Consider the following 16,888-nt stretch of genomic DNA (forward strand, 5'->3'; position numbering starts at 1 on the left):
AATGGGTCATTCGGGGACTGGCTTCCCCGAAGTGATGGCAGAACACACAGAGCTTACTGTTTCAACAGGAGGGTAAAGGGCACGTTTGTTTTTTGCACAGGCGGTAACTTAAGTATCTGCCGATGTTTTGTTCGCACCTGGAACCTCTCTCATTCCCTCACCCTTTGGGGTGTTCCTATGAGGCCTCAGCCTACGGGAAGGGTGGTGTGGCCCCGAGGGGGAGCCCCACCCAAGGGGCGGCGATGGAGACCTGCCCTTGGCGGACGGCAGGGAAGGTGACCCAGACGCTGCAGAACCCCAGCTGAACGTCAGGGACTTGCCTCCATGCAGGTGTCAGATGGGATCCTGGCCAGGAAAGTCGCCCTGAAGCCTCCCAGGCATCCTAGGATGCCACAGCAGGCAGTGACGCCCGAGGACTAAGGAGGCTGTGTCTGGGCTCAGAATGTGAGTCTCTGGCAGTGGGTGGGAGAGCGGTTCCCAGCCAGATCCCACAGGCAGAGTCGCCTGCATCAGGAGCAAATGGGAATGACCCAGGTGCCCTGACACCAGCCGACACCTCCGTCTCCTCCCGGGCGCGATGGCCTTGAAAGCTGGGACCACAGTGAGGGTTGAGCGCGAGTCTGCGGGAGCAGCTACAGTGCACAGGACTCTGGTGTGGTCTGCTGGGGGACAGGTGGCCGTGCTGGAACGAGCAGTGAAGACTGAGGAGCGGAGGACGTTTGGAGTGAGGGAGGGCACGTGGCTGAGTCCAGCTGCTGGCCTTGGCTGGGGGCTGTGAGAGCAGAGAAAGGGCTGTACTGACCAGAGCCATCCCCTAGGGTCCTCGGGAGCCAGAAGGGCCCAGCTTTGGGAGCCGGTGGCCTGTCTACGCACGCACTGCTCTGCATCTGTTGAGAAAAGCCGGGATGCAGGGTGTCGGGCTTGGAAATTCTCACAGGTTCCCGGTACCAAGATAGCAGGCAGGGCGGCAGTTGGGACACATTTCTCCACCCACACGGAGCTCCGGGGAAGCTCTCATGCGGAATTTTGGGTTTACACTGCCCACACCCTTATGGTTTCATGGAAAAAAATAGTATTTTCTCTCATTGTACAAGGAGGGTATTTTTTTCTGTTGTTTCTCACAGGAAACAGATTGTTAGCCATGCAAATATCATTTCCCATGGCCGTGACCTCATGGCCCGGCATTTCTCCCACCCTCTGAGGTTAATTGGTTTTTGAAGACCTCCTCCTGGCCGGGCACGGTGGCTCACGCCTGTAATCCCAGCATATTGGGAGGCCGAGGCGGGTGGATCACAAGGTCACGAGATCGAGACCATCCTGGCCAACATGATGAAACCCCGTCTCTACTAAAAATGCAAAACTTAACCGGGCCTGGTGGCGGACACCTGTAATCCCAACTATTCGGGAGGCTGAGGCAGGAGAATCGCTCAAACCCAGGAGGCGGAGGTTGCAGTGAGCTGAGATCGCGCCATTGCACTCCGGCCTGGCGACAGAGCGAGACTAGGTCTCAAAAAAAAAAAAGAAAACTCCTCCTGAGTATTTGATGATATGCAGGATTTTTTTGAACATGTCAGCTACCATATATTATTCTGGTTTTTTAGGAAATCATACATACTTTTTTTTTAAAATTGCATTTTAGGTTTTGGGGTACATGTGAAGAACATGCAAGGTTGTTGCATAGGTGCACACGTGGCAGTGTGATTTGCTGCCTTCCTCCCCATCACCTATATCTGGCATTTCTCCCCATGCTATCCCTCCCCACCTCCCCACCCCCCACTGTCTCCCCCACTTCCCCCCAACAGACCCCAGTGTATAGTGCTCCCCTCCCTGTGTCCATGTGTTCCCATTGTTCAACACCCGTCTATGAGTGAGAACATGTGGTGTTTGATTTTGTGTTCTTGTGTCAGTTTGCTGAGAATGATGGTTTCCAGGTTCATCCATGTCCCTACAAAGGACGCGAACTCTTCGTTTTTGATGGCTGCATAATAATCCATGGTGTATATGTGCCACATTTTTCCTGTCCAGTCTATCATCGATGGGCATTTGGGTTGGTTCCAAGTCTTTGCTATTGTAAACAGTGCTGCAATGAACATTCGTGTGCATGTGTCCTTATAGTAGAACGATTTATAATCCTTTGGATATATGCCCAGTAATGGGATTGCTGGGTCAAGTGGAATTTCTATTTCTAGGTCCTTGAGGAATCGCCACACTGTTTTCCACAGTGGTTGAACTAATTTACACTCCCACCAACAGTGTAAAAGTGTTCCTATTTCTCCACATCCTCTCCAGCATCTGTTGTCTCCAGATTTTTTAATGATCTCTGTTCTAACTGGCGTGAGATGGTATCTCAATGTAGTTTCGATTTTCATTTCTCTAATGACCAGTGATGATGAGCATTTTTTCATATGCTTGTTGGCCTCATGTATGTCTTCTTTTGTAAAGTGTCTGTTCATATCCTTTGCCCACTTTTGAATGGGCTTGTTTGTTTTTTTCTTGTAAATCTGTTTTAGTTCTTTGTAGATTCTGGATATCAGCCCTTTGTCAGATGGGTAAACTGCAAAAATTTTTTCCCATTCTGTTGGTTGCCGATTCACTCTAGTGACTGTTTCTTTTGCCGTGCAGAAACTGTGGAGTTTGATTAGGTCCCATTTGTCTATCATACTTTGTTTTTTAGACACAGGGTCTCGTTCTCTTGCCCAGGCTGGAGTGCAGTGCTGCAATTGCTGCTCACTGCAGCCTCAACCTCCCAGGCTCAAGCGATGCTCCTGCCTCAGCCTCCTGAGCAGCTGGGACTACAGGCGCGCGCCACCACACCCCACCCACTTTGATGCTTCCTTTTTTTAATAGGTGCAGACTGAAGTATTTAGGAGTGAAATTTTGTGAGATCTGCAAATCACAATATCTCATAATGTAAAAACATGAAGCAGACACGGCAACGTATTAGTAACCAACCGTTCAATCTGTTTCGTGTACGTGGGTGCCATTATGCCACTCTCTGGACTGCATTTTGAAAAATTTTATCTTGAGTCTAAAAAGGAAAACTCTGCCTGAGAAAATTTTCCTAAGTTCAAAATGTCATTACCTTTCCTTTTAGTGAGACAATATTTCTTCTTTTTCTTTCTTTTTTTCTTTTTTTGAGGAGTCTTGCCCTGTTGCCTAGCCTAGAGTGCAGTGGTGCGATCTTGGCTCACTGTAACATCTGCTTCCCGGGTTCAGGCAATTCTCCTGCCTCAGCCTCCCGAGTAAGTGGGATTACAGGCACGTGCCACCACGCCCAGCTAATTTTTGTATTTTTAGTAGCGATGGGGTTTCACCATGTTGGCCAGGCTGGTCTCGAACTCCTGACCTCAGGTGATCCACCTGCCTCAGTCTCCCAAAGCGCTGGGATTACAGGTGTGAGCCACCACACCTGGCTGTTTATTCATTAACTGAATTTCTGTTTGAATTGAAACAACATAAAATCCTAATTTTGATAACGTTATTTGCATTTTTTACGTTAGTTGCTAGAACCCGATGAGAGAAGGCAGCGTTTCCTCAACCTCACCCGGCAGTGGTGTGGCCTGCGGCCTTCTGGACAGCATTAGGGATGGGGATTTGGGGGTGTGTGAGCCCCCGGACTGGCTCAGCAGTGCGGTCTGGGCCCTTTCCCAGAGGCTTCTTAGCCCCAAGCCTGATTGTCCCCCAGGCTGGAGTGCAGTGGCACGACCTTGGCTCACTGCAACCTCCGCCCTCCGGGTTCAAGCAGTTCTCCTGCCTCAGCCTCCCGAATAGCTGAGATTACAGGCACCTGCCACCACGCCCAGCTAAGTTTTTTGTATTTTTAGTAGAGACGGGGTTTCACCGTGTTGGCCAGGCTGGTCTCAAACTCCTGACCTCAGGTGATCCACCCGCCTCAGCCTCCCTGAGTGCTGGGATTACAGGCGTGAGCCGCTGCGCCTGTCCGAGCTTCTTCTGTGACAGTTGTGATTTGTTGGATGTAAGCCCAGTTTTGTTTTTACTCTGACGTGCTGTTTTATAAGCAGGCGGCCTAGTTTAGACATTTTAACAGCATAACAGGGATGGGAAATCCCTGGGAAGAATTAGCGGACCAGGCAAGGTGTGTGGTGAGGGCATTGCATGGCAGGTGGGAGTTTACTAAGTTACAGCAATGGAATTTATGAATGAATTAGCCGAGTGAGTGAATAGATGACTGAGTAAAGAAGACTTACGTGAGGCGGGGTGCGGTGACTCAGGCGTCTAATCCGAGCACTTTGGGAGGCCCAGGTGGGCGGACCACCTGAGGTCAGGAGTTTGAGACCAGCCTGACCAACGTGGAGAAACCTCATCTCTACTAAGAAAAAAATACAAAATTAGCCAGGCGTGGTGGTACATTCCTGTGATCCCAGCTACTCGGGAGGCTGAGGCAGGAGAATCACTTGAACCAGGGAGGCGGAGGTTGCGGTGAGCCGAGGTCACGCCATTGTACTCCCGCCTGGGTGACAGGAGCGAAACTCCATCTCAAAAAAAAAAGACGACGACTTACCTGTAGTTCTGCGGCCCTCTGCCCTCACCTGGAGTGGGGCAGGAAGGATGACAGGTGTGGACGGGAGGGCGTCGCTGCAGGTGCTCACCTGTCTGGCTGGAAACCCCCCGTGTGGACAGGCCATGCAGCCAGGGCAGCAGGTGCACTTCCCTCCTTCAGGGGCTTCCTGAGTCCAGGGCCACACCACAGGCCGCACCTCAGGGAATCCGAAACGGAACATGAGGGACGTTTCATCACAGCTGAGTGATGTGTACAGCAGTGGAGACGTCTAATAGGACAGGCAGCTCTGTGCTTTGGAGGGGTCTGGGTGTTTTCCTTTTTTTTGCCAGGGTCTCACTCTGCTGCCCAGGCTGGAGTGCGGTGGTGCAGTCACTGCTCACTGCAGCCTCGACTCCTCCCGCCTCGAGCTCCCGAGTAGCTGGAAGTAGAGGTGTGTGCCACCACACCCGGCTCATTTTTGTTTTTTTTTGTAGAGACGGATTCTGCTGTGTTGCCCAGGCTGGTCTTGAATTCCTGGTCTCAAGCAGTCCTCCTGCCAGCCTCCCAGAGTGCTGGAATTACAAGCGTGAGCCCCTGCACCTGGCCAATAGTATGGGTTGTCTTTTTTTTTTTTTTTTTTTTTTTGCGACAGAGTGTCACTCTGTCACCTAGGCTGGAGTGCAGTGGTGCAATCTCGGCTCACTGCAACCTCTGCCTCCTGGGTTCAAGCGATTCTCCTGCCTCAACCTCCTGAGTAGCTGGGATTACAGGCACCCACCGCCACGTCCAGCTAATTTTTGTATTTGTAGTAGAGGTGGGGTTTCACTGTGTTGGCCAGGCTGGTCTTGAATTCCTGACTTTGTGATCCACCTGCCTCGGCCTCCCAAAGTGCTGGGATCACAGGCGTGAGCCACCGCGCCTGGCTAGTATGGTTTTCCTAAAGACAAAATGGTTTTCAAATCATGAATCAAAAGAACAGTAGCTAAATGAAATTAAAGTCCATGTCAGTAAGGAAACGTCATGCCAGTGCTTCCTGAGAGGCAGATGGCACAATTGATCTTCAAAGGCTCGTGTGGAATTGATATTACCTTGCTAAGTTCTCCAGCCCTATTTCAGCTTCAAAGATTTACATTTTTGGAATCAACCAATTAATTGATAAAACATCCTAGTCCACATCCTGAGCTATTATAAATATGTGAAAGCACCTTCGTCTAGACATTGGACAATTAGTTGAAAATCCTAGACAGTTAAGCAGGTGATTTATAATATTTGTGGACATTGAGATGCAGGGAAGGGCTGGGCGCAGTGGCTCATGCCTGTAATCCCAGCACTTTGGGAGGCTGAGGCAGGTGGTTCACCTGAGGTCAGGAGTTCGAGACCAGCCTGGCCAACATGGTGAAACCCCATCTCTACTAAAAATACAAAAATTAGCTGGTGCAGTGTCGAGTCCCTGTAATCCCAGCTAGTCAGGGGGCTGAGGCGGGAGAATCATCTGAACCCGGGTGGTGGAGTTTGCAGTGAGCCAAGATTGCACCACCACACTCCAGCCTGGGCAACAGAGCAGGACTCCGTCTCAAAAAAAAAAAAACAACCCAGGGAGGGTGTGACTTCCAGAGCTTAGAGCAGGCACATGTCCAGTGTTAATGTCACCCAAGAATCCAGCGGCTCCTTGTCACCTCCTGCTGTGCAGCAAATTCTGGACCCCATGGAGACTGAGACAAACTGCCATCTTCAGAAAGTTCAGTCCCCGGAAAGTCCTCGCACTTCAGAACGTCACATCCTGCCAGGAGTTTTCTTCTCCTTCGAGGAGACTTGCTCCCGGCGGTATTGTTAGCCCGGCTGCCTCTCAGGTGGGCGTGCAGCTGAGAGAGATGCATGTTCACGTCATGCAACACGAATTCAAACAATGAAACAGCCGCACCAGCTGTGGACCCGACCGAGTGGCAGATGACTGAATGCACTCACTCCCAGTGCAGTGATTTTGAACGGGGTGGGGATGTTTGTTAACTGCTTTTAGAGGGCGGTTTAGCAAACCCGGCCGTGACTCCCTGTACCTTCTTACATTTATTTGGTATAGATTGAATAACAGAGGCTTTAAGTTACCACACTTGTGGATAATTCACACAGTTGAAAGAGTGGTTTTGAATGATAAAGCTTTTGGTTTTGGGCCCAGAGAAAACACCATTTGCGTGTAATTCCCCTTCCACCTCCCACTGAGAGGACCGTTCAGCACAGGGCTTACATGAGTGAGCGGTTATAGAGGCACAGGCATGTGGGTCAACAGGCCACGGGGGAGGCTTGCTCGTCCCTGTCCTTCACCCTACGACTTAAAATTGTAACGTACTGAACGGCTGCCTTTAGCCCATTCCATTAAAACCTTGCAGCCTTCCAAAAGGTTTGAGACTGTAAATTTCTAGCTTTCCCTAATATTTCCCTCCTATGTTGCCAGCCACCCCGAGTAAATCCCAACGCACGGTGAAAACCGCGTTCGGAAAATGTAGGTGCCGGCTGTGTGGAAAATCACTTGCATTCCCAGCGTTCAACTATAAAAAGACAAGTTTTTATACTGAAGAGCACAGAATTTTGTGACTATGATAGATAATGTGAGAGACTCCTGGCAAAATTTGAGGCATGAAAATGCTCATACATAGATTGCAGACAACATACGTACATGTTAATGGAAGTGCCAGTCACACTCTGGATCTTGTAGTCGGGAGGCCCTCGTGAACGTGAGAACCTAGTTCTAATTCAGCTGTTGCTGACAAAGGTTGGGTCATGTGCTTGGTCACAGCCTCCGCTAGCCTCACAATCTTTGTTTTTTATTTTTATTTTTGAGATGGAATCTCGCTCTGTTGCCCAGGCTGGAGTGCAGTGGAGCGATCTTGGCTCACTGCAACTTCCGCCTCCCGGGTGTTGAAAATTTGCTCTTTGAATGAAGAGACCCCCCAGACAGGCTTTGTGTGGGCAACGTGGCTGTTTATTCACCTGGGTGCAGCTCGGCTGAGGCCGAAAAGGGTGTTGGCAAAGGGCAGTGGGCTAGGAGCTGGCTTTATAGGTTTGGGGTGGGCAGTGGAAAGTTACAGAGTAGCATCAGTTACAGTGGTGGGGTTGGGGCCAGGAGTGGATGTTACCCTAAGTTCAGTTACAGTGGCGGCTGGGGGTGAGGCAGAAGAGCAGTTAAGATGGCAGGAGGGTGAGAGGTATTCACATTATCATAAGAACAGTTGAGATGGCAGCGTTGGGTGAGGGGCTTGTCTGGGGAAGCTCCGCTGGGCGCTCAGGGACAATGGCCAACGCAGGCGGGGGGTGGGACACGATCGGCCCGGGCAGGCAGGACCTCGGACTTCCAGGCTGCAGGCTTGCATATGGAGACCTGACCTCTTTTTATATACGGAGAGAAAGAATTAGAGAAGAGGGGGTGAGCACAGGTTTCTGGGGGTGAGGGCGAAGTTTCCTAAGGTTACTTCATGCCTCACAGGGGACCTGCGGGGGCACCTAAACTATTTATTTTGAGCAGGGGAGACAGTAGAAATGGGAACAGGACAGCTGTGCACATAAGGAAGGTCTGGACAGGACGTTCTGCCTCACAAATGCTTAAGCTGCTGGGGGACTTGGAGGCACCGTGCGGGACTGTGGGGTCGTCCAGAGCGGCCCCTGCCAATGTGTGACGGCCTGGATGCGGTTCTGTGTGAATTAGAGGCACCGTGCGGGACTGTGGGGTCGTCCAGAGTGGCCCCTGCCAATGTGTGACGGCCTGGATGCGGTTCTGTGTGAATTAGAGGCACCGTGCGGGACTGTGGGGTCGTCCAGAGTGGCCTCTGCCAATGTGTGACGGCCTGGATGCGGTTCTGTGTGAATTAGAGGCACCGTGCGGGACTGTGGGGTCGTCCAGAGTGGCCCCTGCCAATGTGTGACGGCCTGGATGCGGTTCTGTGTGAATTAGAGGCACCGTGCAGGACTGTGGGGTCGTCCACAGCGGCCCCTGCCAATGTGTGACGGCCTGGATGCGGTTCTGTATGAATTAGAGGCACCGTGCGGGACTGTGGGGTCGTCCAGAGCGGCCCCTGCCAATGTGTGACGGCCTGGATGCGGTTCTGTGTGAATTAGAGGCACCGTGCGGGACTGTGGGGTCGTCCAGAGCGGCCCCTGCCAATGTGTGACGGCCTGGATGCGGTTCTGTATGAATTAGAGGCACCGTGCGGGACTGTGGGGTCGTCCAGAGCGGCCCCTGCCAATGTGTGACGGCCTGGATGCGGTTCTGTGTGAATTAGAGGCACCGTGCGGGACTGTGGGGTCGTCCAGAGCGGCCCCTGCCAATGTGTGACGGCCTGGATGCGGTTCTGTGTGAATTGGGAGACTAAGCCGAAGATACAGGGTCCAAATAGGAGAAGAAAGGTGGGGATTAAAGGAGTAAGGACTGGAAGGAGCCGGGACCTGCAGTCACACAGCGCCCAGCCCGTCCAGCCAGGTCCACAATAGCTATTTGCCTGACCAGTGCGCTTTTGGGCTCTGTCTCTTAATTTATTGATGGCATTATGTCCGAGGCCAGGCTGCTTTACATAAAAACAACATTTTTCTGGAGCTTTGGGCCCGACAGCCAAGGGAACCAGCCAGGGCTGCGGCTGTGCCAGGGCTTGCTGGGGTAACTGGACGGAGAGCTTTTCATTTTCAAGGAAGCAACCGCTCACTTTCATTACCAAGGTTGTGTTTGAGCAGAGAATGGGGGCCGGATGAAGAGTGAAGTGTCAGCTGTAGCCCTGGAGGAAGAGTGTAAAGGCACACGCCTGCAGTGAATTTGGGCACAGTCAGGAAATAATAGAAACGGACTTTCTGAGGTGTGCTTTAAGAGTCGGGGCGGCTGCATAGAGCTGGAGGAGGCGAGGGGCTGAACGGGTGTGGGAGGGGTAAAGGGAAGGCTTTGGAGGCGGTGAGAGGGTCAGGGGGGCGCAGCCTGTGACTTTGAGGGATTCGAAGAGTATCAGGACAGCAGCTGCTGCGCGTTGTCCTGAGGGCCAGCCCAGGGCTGTGACGTTAAGTCGTTTGGAGCGCACAGCCCTGGACTTTAACAGTTTATAATGAAGAAGAAGCGTTGAGACAGGTTGGGGAGAGCTGGGGAGGGAGCGGCTTTTAGAGCCGCTTTTAAGGAGCGAGAGGAGGAGTGAGGAAAGGATTTGGGATTAATACGGTTGGAGAAGTTTTGTTTAGTGAGTTTGTACAATGGCTTAGTCAGAATACCAACACGTGGTATCCCGAGGTATGGTGGCCACCACACCCAGGAAGGGGAGAAGCTGCTGCTTGGAGCAGGGGGTTGGGGTTTGGGAAATTAACTGGATACCGTTGGCAGGGAGAGCCCGTGTATGCTGGCGAAATATTGTAACAGATGGGAAGAAATTTGGGCTTCGGAAGCGGGTACACGGTATCCCTTAGAGTACAGAGGCTGAAGCAGCAGGAGGGTGAGTTAAAAGGCCATGTTGCAATAGACGGGTGATAACAGGCTTTACTTTTAAAGCCTGTGTGGGATGGGGTGCGGGGCCGGGCGGGGTCAGGGGGGTTGGGTTCTAAGGGGACGAGGAGGGTGAGCGACTTGTAGCAACGGATGGGAAGGTGGTGGTTTACACCCTAGGGTTAGGGTAGGGGGACACAGGGGAGCCATTGCGGGGGAGGCGGGCGGCGATGAGGCGCGGGTAGCCCTGGAACGGTGAGGGAGGCAGACAGTTTCGCTGGGATATCCCGGCCTAAGGGGGACCTGGACACGTGGGGATGATTAGGAAAGACTGTGGAGAGGAGTGCTGGCCTGATTGACACCAGACGTGGGGAGTTTGAGAGGCCTGGGGGCCTTGCCATCAATTCCCGCCACAGGTGTGGGGCCGAGGAGATGGGTCCTTGAAAAGAAGGCAGCGTGGGTGGGTGCCTCTGTGCTGACTCGGAAGGGGATGGACTCACCCTCCACGTAAGAGCTACCCGATATGTGGCGTCCGTGATGGTCCAGGGCGCTTCCGAGATGCTCGGGCAGCGTCAGTCTTGAGCCACAAGCCAAGGGTTGGGGCTTCAGGAGCTCTGGGAGCAGGGACCTGTTGGACAGTTGACTTTCTGTGGGGGCCCCGCACACATGGGAGGGCTCAGGAGAAGGCCCGGGCTGTGGGCATTCCTCGGCCCAGTGACCAGGCTCCCGACACGTGGAGCAAGGTCTTGGCGGGGCGGCTGGACGTGCCGCCGTCTCTGTGAGCCAGTGCTGTGGCGGGGGTTCGTCTCACGGCAGAGGCAGCATCTGTGGTTCTCAGACGTGTCGCCGGGCAGGTTTCTCCCTGTTACTCAACACCTCGAAGGTGTGACTGCCTAACTCCTGTGGTGGGGTTCGAGGGCCAGATTCTAATTTCTGTACCTTTTTGTAATGTTGGGGTTGATTGGGTGATAAAATGCATATTAAGCGTTTTTTAGGGGTGAGAGTGGAAGTAAGGGTGACATTTAAGTCACTCCAGGTGAGATTATGGGACTGGGTTAAGCACTTGAGGATTTGATGAAAAGGAGCCTCACCAGTGGCCGCTTTGGGAAATGCTGGATAAAGGGAAGGAACGTGGGCCGGGCGCGGTGGCTCACGCCTGTAATCCCAGCACTTTGGGAGGCCGAGGCGGGTGGATCACGAGGTCAAGAGATCGAGACCATCCTGGTCAACATGGTGAAACCCCGTCTCTACTAAAAATACAAAAAAAATTAGCTGGGCGTGGTGGCGCGTGCCTGTAATCCCAGCTACTCAGGAGGCTGAGGCAGGAGAATTGCCTGAACCCAGGAGGCGGAGGTTGCGGTGAGCCGAGATCGCGCCACTGCACTCCAGCCTGGGTAACAAGAGCGAAACTCCGTCTCAAAAAGAAAAGAAAAAAGGGAAGAAACGTGCACCCTGACCATGCCTTTGGCTCCAGCCACTCTGGAAGGGGGATTGTTGGGCAGGGTCGGAGGAGGCAGCCGCAGGACTAAACCTGAGGTGGGAGGTGAGAGGAGGGGCATCAGGAGGTGGGTTGTGGGCAGAGGAAGAGGAGGACGGCTCTGGGGAGGTTAAGTCCTGGATTAGGGCCTGGTTCCGACAGGCGGGGAGGAGAAAGGTCGGAAGGGTTGGTGGACACGGGGGAGTCTGGCTTACCCGCAGAGGAAGGACGGGCGATGAAGGGACAGGAGCGGTAGGGATTAGGGAGGAGGGATTGGTGTGTAAGACAAACGCCTGCACCCAGGGAATTGCAGACCATTTGCCCACGTTGTGACGAAAATTGTCTTAATTTCATAACACAGGGTGAAAGGTGCCAGTGTCTGGCCGGTTGGAGCCGTTGTTTAACTGGTATTGCGACCATGCAGTGGCCCAGTAAAAACGCGGTGTTTACAGAGACGTTTGGGTTTTAGGTTGGGGGACAGTTGGAGCAGTTTGAGGTTGTTTAGAACACAGGCCAGCGGAGAGGAGGGAGGGACGGAGGACGGACGATTGCCCAAGGTTCTGGAAGGGCAGCAGGGACGGGGAGAAGGCGCGCAACCCAGCCGAGCCTGGGCCGAACCTCGTCGTTGTGAGCGGTCAGAGAGAGCGTCTGTGTGTCCACCTGCCACCAACATGGGCCCTGAGCCTGGTGGGCCAGTGACTCGGGTGACCGTCTCCGCGGTGGTCCAGCCCCTGGGGAAACTGGGTCCCCGGATCCGTGACCTGCACAGGGGTTTTCTGGTCCCGAACCTCCCGGAAGAACCTGGTTTACCTGATTTTCCTGGTCTTTGCAGTGGAAAAACGATGAAGCCGAAAGGGGGAGGAAAGGAAAAGATAAAGAATGAGACAGCGAGAAAGAGACGCTGCTGGCCTGGGGCCAGGAGTGGACGTCACCGTAAGTTCTAAGCCTGTAACCCCGAGACCCTTTCACGTGACACATCTGGAGTTACAAGCCTGTGTCAAGCGGGGCTTCTGATTGTCGGAGGAGCTTGGCCATAAGGCAGTGATGCCCCCCTGCTCCAGCGCGCCCTCTGCTGGTGGCCGGGGGCACTGCCGGGCCCTCGCGCTCACAGCGCTGGAGGGGACGCGCGCCCTCTGGTGGCCGTCCCGCTGCACCGCCTGAAGTCGGAGTGCGTATGGAAATGCAGGCTGACAGGGAGCCCACTGGCCCGCGTGTTTCTAGAACGGAAGAAGGGACAATTAATTGGAAACCGTAAGAATAAGATAAACGTGGATGCACATTTTACAATTTATGGAAAAATTCACTCGACATAGTCTTCACACTTAAAACGCAAAACTGTCAGAGGCATCTTAACCGCAGTGACTTTATTTTAAACAAAAGCTTTAGAAAAAGCTAAATCCGGGCAGGGTGCAGGGCTCACGAGTGTAATCCCAGCACTCTGGAAGGCCAAGGCGGGAGGATCACTTGAGATCAGGAGTTCAAGACCGGCCTGGGAAAACAGCGAGACCCCATGTCTACCAAAAATATAAAAAGCAACTGCCGTGGTGGCTCGTGCCTGTGGTCCCAGCTACCCAGGAGGCTCAGGCGGGAGGATCGCTTGAGCCAGGAGTTTGAGGCCACAGTGAGCCAGCCATGATCACACCACTGCACTCAAGCCTGGGCGACAGAGTGAGACTCTCTCTCTCTCTCTCTCTCTCTCTCTCTGTCTCTCTCTCTCTCTCACACACACACACACACACACAGGTTAAATCTGTTGGATTATATATTTAGGGATTGAGCACCTTTGGTTATAAAATATTTATGGTTGCAGGAACAAGTTAATAACTAAAGACCCAAAACGTATAAACATACACCAGTACTTGAAGCAAAAGCATTCTTAATTTAAAACTAAGCTTTAAAGATAATAGTACACTCGTACATTATTGTAACATAGAGAAGTAACAATACTCATAGCCTGACACAGCTGATCGCAGGCCTTTATAAGAGACCACACTGTTCTTAATAACCTCTATAAACAAACATTAAGTAATCCTGTTTGTACGTTAATGTCCCAGTACTTTGGGAGGCCGAGGAGGGCGGATAACTTGAGGCCAGCAGTTGGACACCAGCATGGCCAACGTGGTGAAAGCCCGTCTCTACTAAACATAATAAAAAAAACAGCTTTGCACAGGGGCAGTATCATGGCCAATGAGGTCTATCTGAGGCGCAATTATTGCTAATTGAAAACTTATCCCAATACCCCGCCATGACGACTGGAGATATAGTTCGCATTGGCAATTTTTGGCAGTCTCTACGGGGATGGAATAAAAAAAATTAAATAAAAAAATAAAATGGAAAAGAAATACAAAAAAATTAGCCGGACGTGGTGGTGCACACCTGTAATCCCAGCTGCTTGGGAGGTTGAGGCAGGAGAATCCTTAAACCCAGGAAGCGGAGGTTGTAGTGAGCCGAGATCATGTCATTGTGACAAGAGTAAAACTCCGTCTCAGAAAAATTTTTTTTTCTTTAATACAGGTGCGTTCCTCCTCTTGCTTCCTGAGGACTCCATGCTCTGTCACTTAGTAGTGGCTAATAAACTCTCTTAATGTCACTAGACTCTGCGGCTCGCCATAAATTCCATTTCGTGTGAGATCCAAAATCCTGTTGTTGGGGTCTGGGACAAGACCCCTCTTCTGGAGACAAAACTATACTAATTCTTTTCTTTTCTTTTTTTTGAGACAGAGTCTTGCTCTGTTGCCCAGGCTGGAGTGCAGTGGTGTGATCTCGGCTCACTGCATCGTCTGCATGTCAGGTTCAAGCGATTCTCCTGTCTCAGCCTCCCGAGTAGCTGGGATTACAAACACCTGCCACCACACTGGCTAATTTTTGAATTTCTAGTAGAGACAGGGTTATACAATGTTGGCCAGACCCGTCTCGAACTCCTGACCTCAGGTGATCCACACGCCTCAGCCTCCTGAAGTTCTGGGCTTACAGGCGTGAGCTACCTTGCCTGGCCGGCTTGTATCCTTGGTGATCGCTTGGATATGGAGGTGGAGGAGGAGGGTGTCATGCAGATATCACTCCTGGATTACCACCTGGGATATTAGGTGCAAGGCTGTATTATGGGTTCGAACCCTGAGAGTGCCAGCAAACAGCTCGGGCAGTGTGGAGCCACATGCTGTTTTAACGAGTGCCTGGGTGCAGCCGGGCTGAGGCCTAAAATGGTGTCGGCCCCAAGTGAGGGCGAGGCAGGGGTTTTCTAGTCTCCTGTAAATGGGGTGTTCCAGTCTGACGTAACTGCTCCGTGGGACCTAGACGGCCTTTCTCCTGATCTTCGGGAGGTCCTTGTCTTCCGGCCTGCCCTCTTCTGGCGTCTGCTCGCTTGCTGACCCACGCTGCAGGTGCACGTGGTCTTGTACCTTGGGGTGGGCCTGAGGAGGGAGGAGTTATCCCCCAAGCTTTCAGGCCCCGGGGAGAACCTTTCATTAGGGAGAGCAGGCTGGCTGATTGTTGCTTGTTAGGCACAGCTTGGTTTTGCGGTGCAGTGGGGTACCTCAAGCCGGAAGCTTGACTCATCGTACAGGCCAGACCCCACATGGCGTTCCTGTGACTGCCAGGCCACTTTGAGGCTGAGGGACAGTTTTGTCTGGCCTCTGTCCTGCACATGTTTGTGGATGACTTCTCTGTGCTGGCAGATCTGGGGTCCACTAGCTAGGATCCTGTGAAGAGATCTCAGAGGCCTTTAGTCCACGGTGTTTATCACATCATTTCCACCATCATAGATGAATAAAATATAGAGGTTTATTTAGTGATGAGGTTGATGGTGCACCTGTGCTAGGCAGTGTTTTTGTTCCTTGAGACACCAAGGAGTTGAGACGACCCTTTGCCGTGGAGTTTTGCATCTGTAAGTCCTGCTATCGAGAGCTGTGTGCGTTACAATGTCCGATTTGGTCAGGCGGGATCTGGGCTGTCTGTAAGCTCAGGTAAGGGGAGGCTGGTGTCCAGCAAGTATCCAGTACCCCATCGACATCCCAGTTCTTCTCCACCAGTCTTCCAATTCTAGGACTGATGCGGAGGCCCTCAGAGCGACTTAAGCGGGAGATGGTCAGCGTGCTCTGTGGCTAGCTTGTTTGGGAATGTACATTGAAGATCCTCGGCCGACAAAACGTTGGAAACATAGTGTTTCCGCTGGAGTTTCTCGTGAATGGCTTGCAGTTGTATAAACCAGAGCATGCATACCACAGGGCAACACGAGTGTCCCTCTGCCACCCTTCCTCCCAGAAGCCTAGGTGGGCATCTACACAGAACAACGTGTGCAGCCTGACTGTGTGAAAGTCCGGTGCTTTGTGCTTGGAGTGTCATCAGGGAAGGGCCCTGACTTGGAAGGTTGCCGATCTGCCGCGGAGGAGAGGGAGAGTGCGGTGCTGCTGGGTCCGCGTCTCGCTCTGTGACAGGAGGCACGAGATAGCCTTGGTCTTATGAAGACCTCGGGTGCCCTGGCTCACTTCAGCCCTGAGCAGCGTGATGCAGGCACTGGGCCCTGGTTCTGGAGGTGAGAATACACCCTGTGCTTCCACTGCATGGCTGGCACAGTGGGCATTCAGGTGCCTACTTGGGGACTCCTGCGGAGCCCTGTGCCAGATGCAGTGGTGCACGGCTGGGAGCCAAGGGTCCCTGCTTGTGCTGGAGAATCTGGGCAGGTGTAAAGGATTAAGGTTAGGAGTAGGGTTAGGGTTAGGGGTTAAGGTTAGGGTTGGTGAGGTTTGGGGGTTGGGGTCAAGGGTCAAGGGTCTGGGCTAAAGAGTAGGATGAGGGATTGGGGTAGGGGTAGGGTTAGGGTCGGGGGTTAGGGTTTAGGGGTAGAGGTTAAGGTGGGGGTAGGGTGGGGGTGAGGGGGAGGGTAATAAGCAGATCGTAAAAGCAGTTCTGCCTCGCTTCAGTAACAACCTTCTCCAGCTCATTTTCTATCAATGAACCTACTTTTCCAGCAGAAGAATCCCAGGCTTCTTAAAGCACCCAGTGACTTTTCACACCTTAAATCTGTGAAATCCTCGTGTTTTCTTCTGCCGTATGCATAGTTCAAACATACAAGATGAGGCAAAGCCAGACGCGTTCCTGAAGGGACCCGGGAAATTCCTCTTTCTCTCTCTGGAACGAAATGAATTCTCTAGACCATCAGTACTAACCTTCAAAATCAAACCTGTGTGTGAGATCTCCTTTAAATACTACTGTAGACCTGAGTGTTTATATGATATTATTTTAGTATTATATTAATATAAGGGAGAATGTTTAAATCTGCCTACGCCGTGTGTGCCTCTGGCTCGTTGCCCAGTTAATTGTCGCCTCAGTCTAAACTTTGGTTTCTGGGTCTAATTTTTGTCGGAATGAATGTAACTGATCTCAAAACCTCTGCTTTTATAGTCGGGACTCGTGCTGCCATCTCCACTCCTCCCTCTTTTCTTGCAATCTGTGTGGAAGTTCTTTAATG

At 52.3% G+C, this 16,888-nt stretch overlaps 1 non-coding gene across 1 annotated transcript; it reads left to right on the forward strand.

Annotated features, from left to right (window-relative positions):
- The first annotated feature begins 13,579 nt into the window (after nucleotides 1-13,579).
- Nucleotides 13,580-13,720, forward strand: LOC135272699 (U4 spliceosomal RNA). Its single transcript, XR_010340694.1, has one exon. It is a non-coding gene; the product is annotated as a U4 spliceosomal RNA (small nuclear RNA).
- The last annotated feature ends 3,168 nt before the right edge of the window (nucleotides 13,721-16,888 follow it).

This window comes from Aotus nancymaae, unplaced genomic scaffold (genome assembly GCF_030222135.1).
Source record: "Aotus nancymaae isolate 86718 unplaced genomic scaffold, 86718_ANA_hifiasm-v0.15.2.pri h1tg000124l, whole genome shotgun sequence".
NCBI classification, from domain to species: domain Eukaryota; kingdom Metazoa; phylum Chordata; class Mammalia; order Primates; family Aotidae; genus Aotus; species Aotus nancymaae.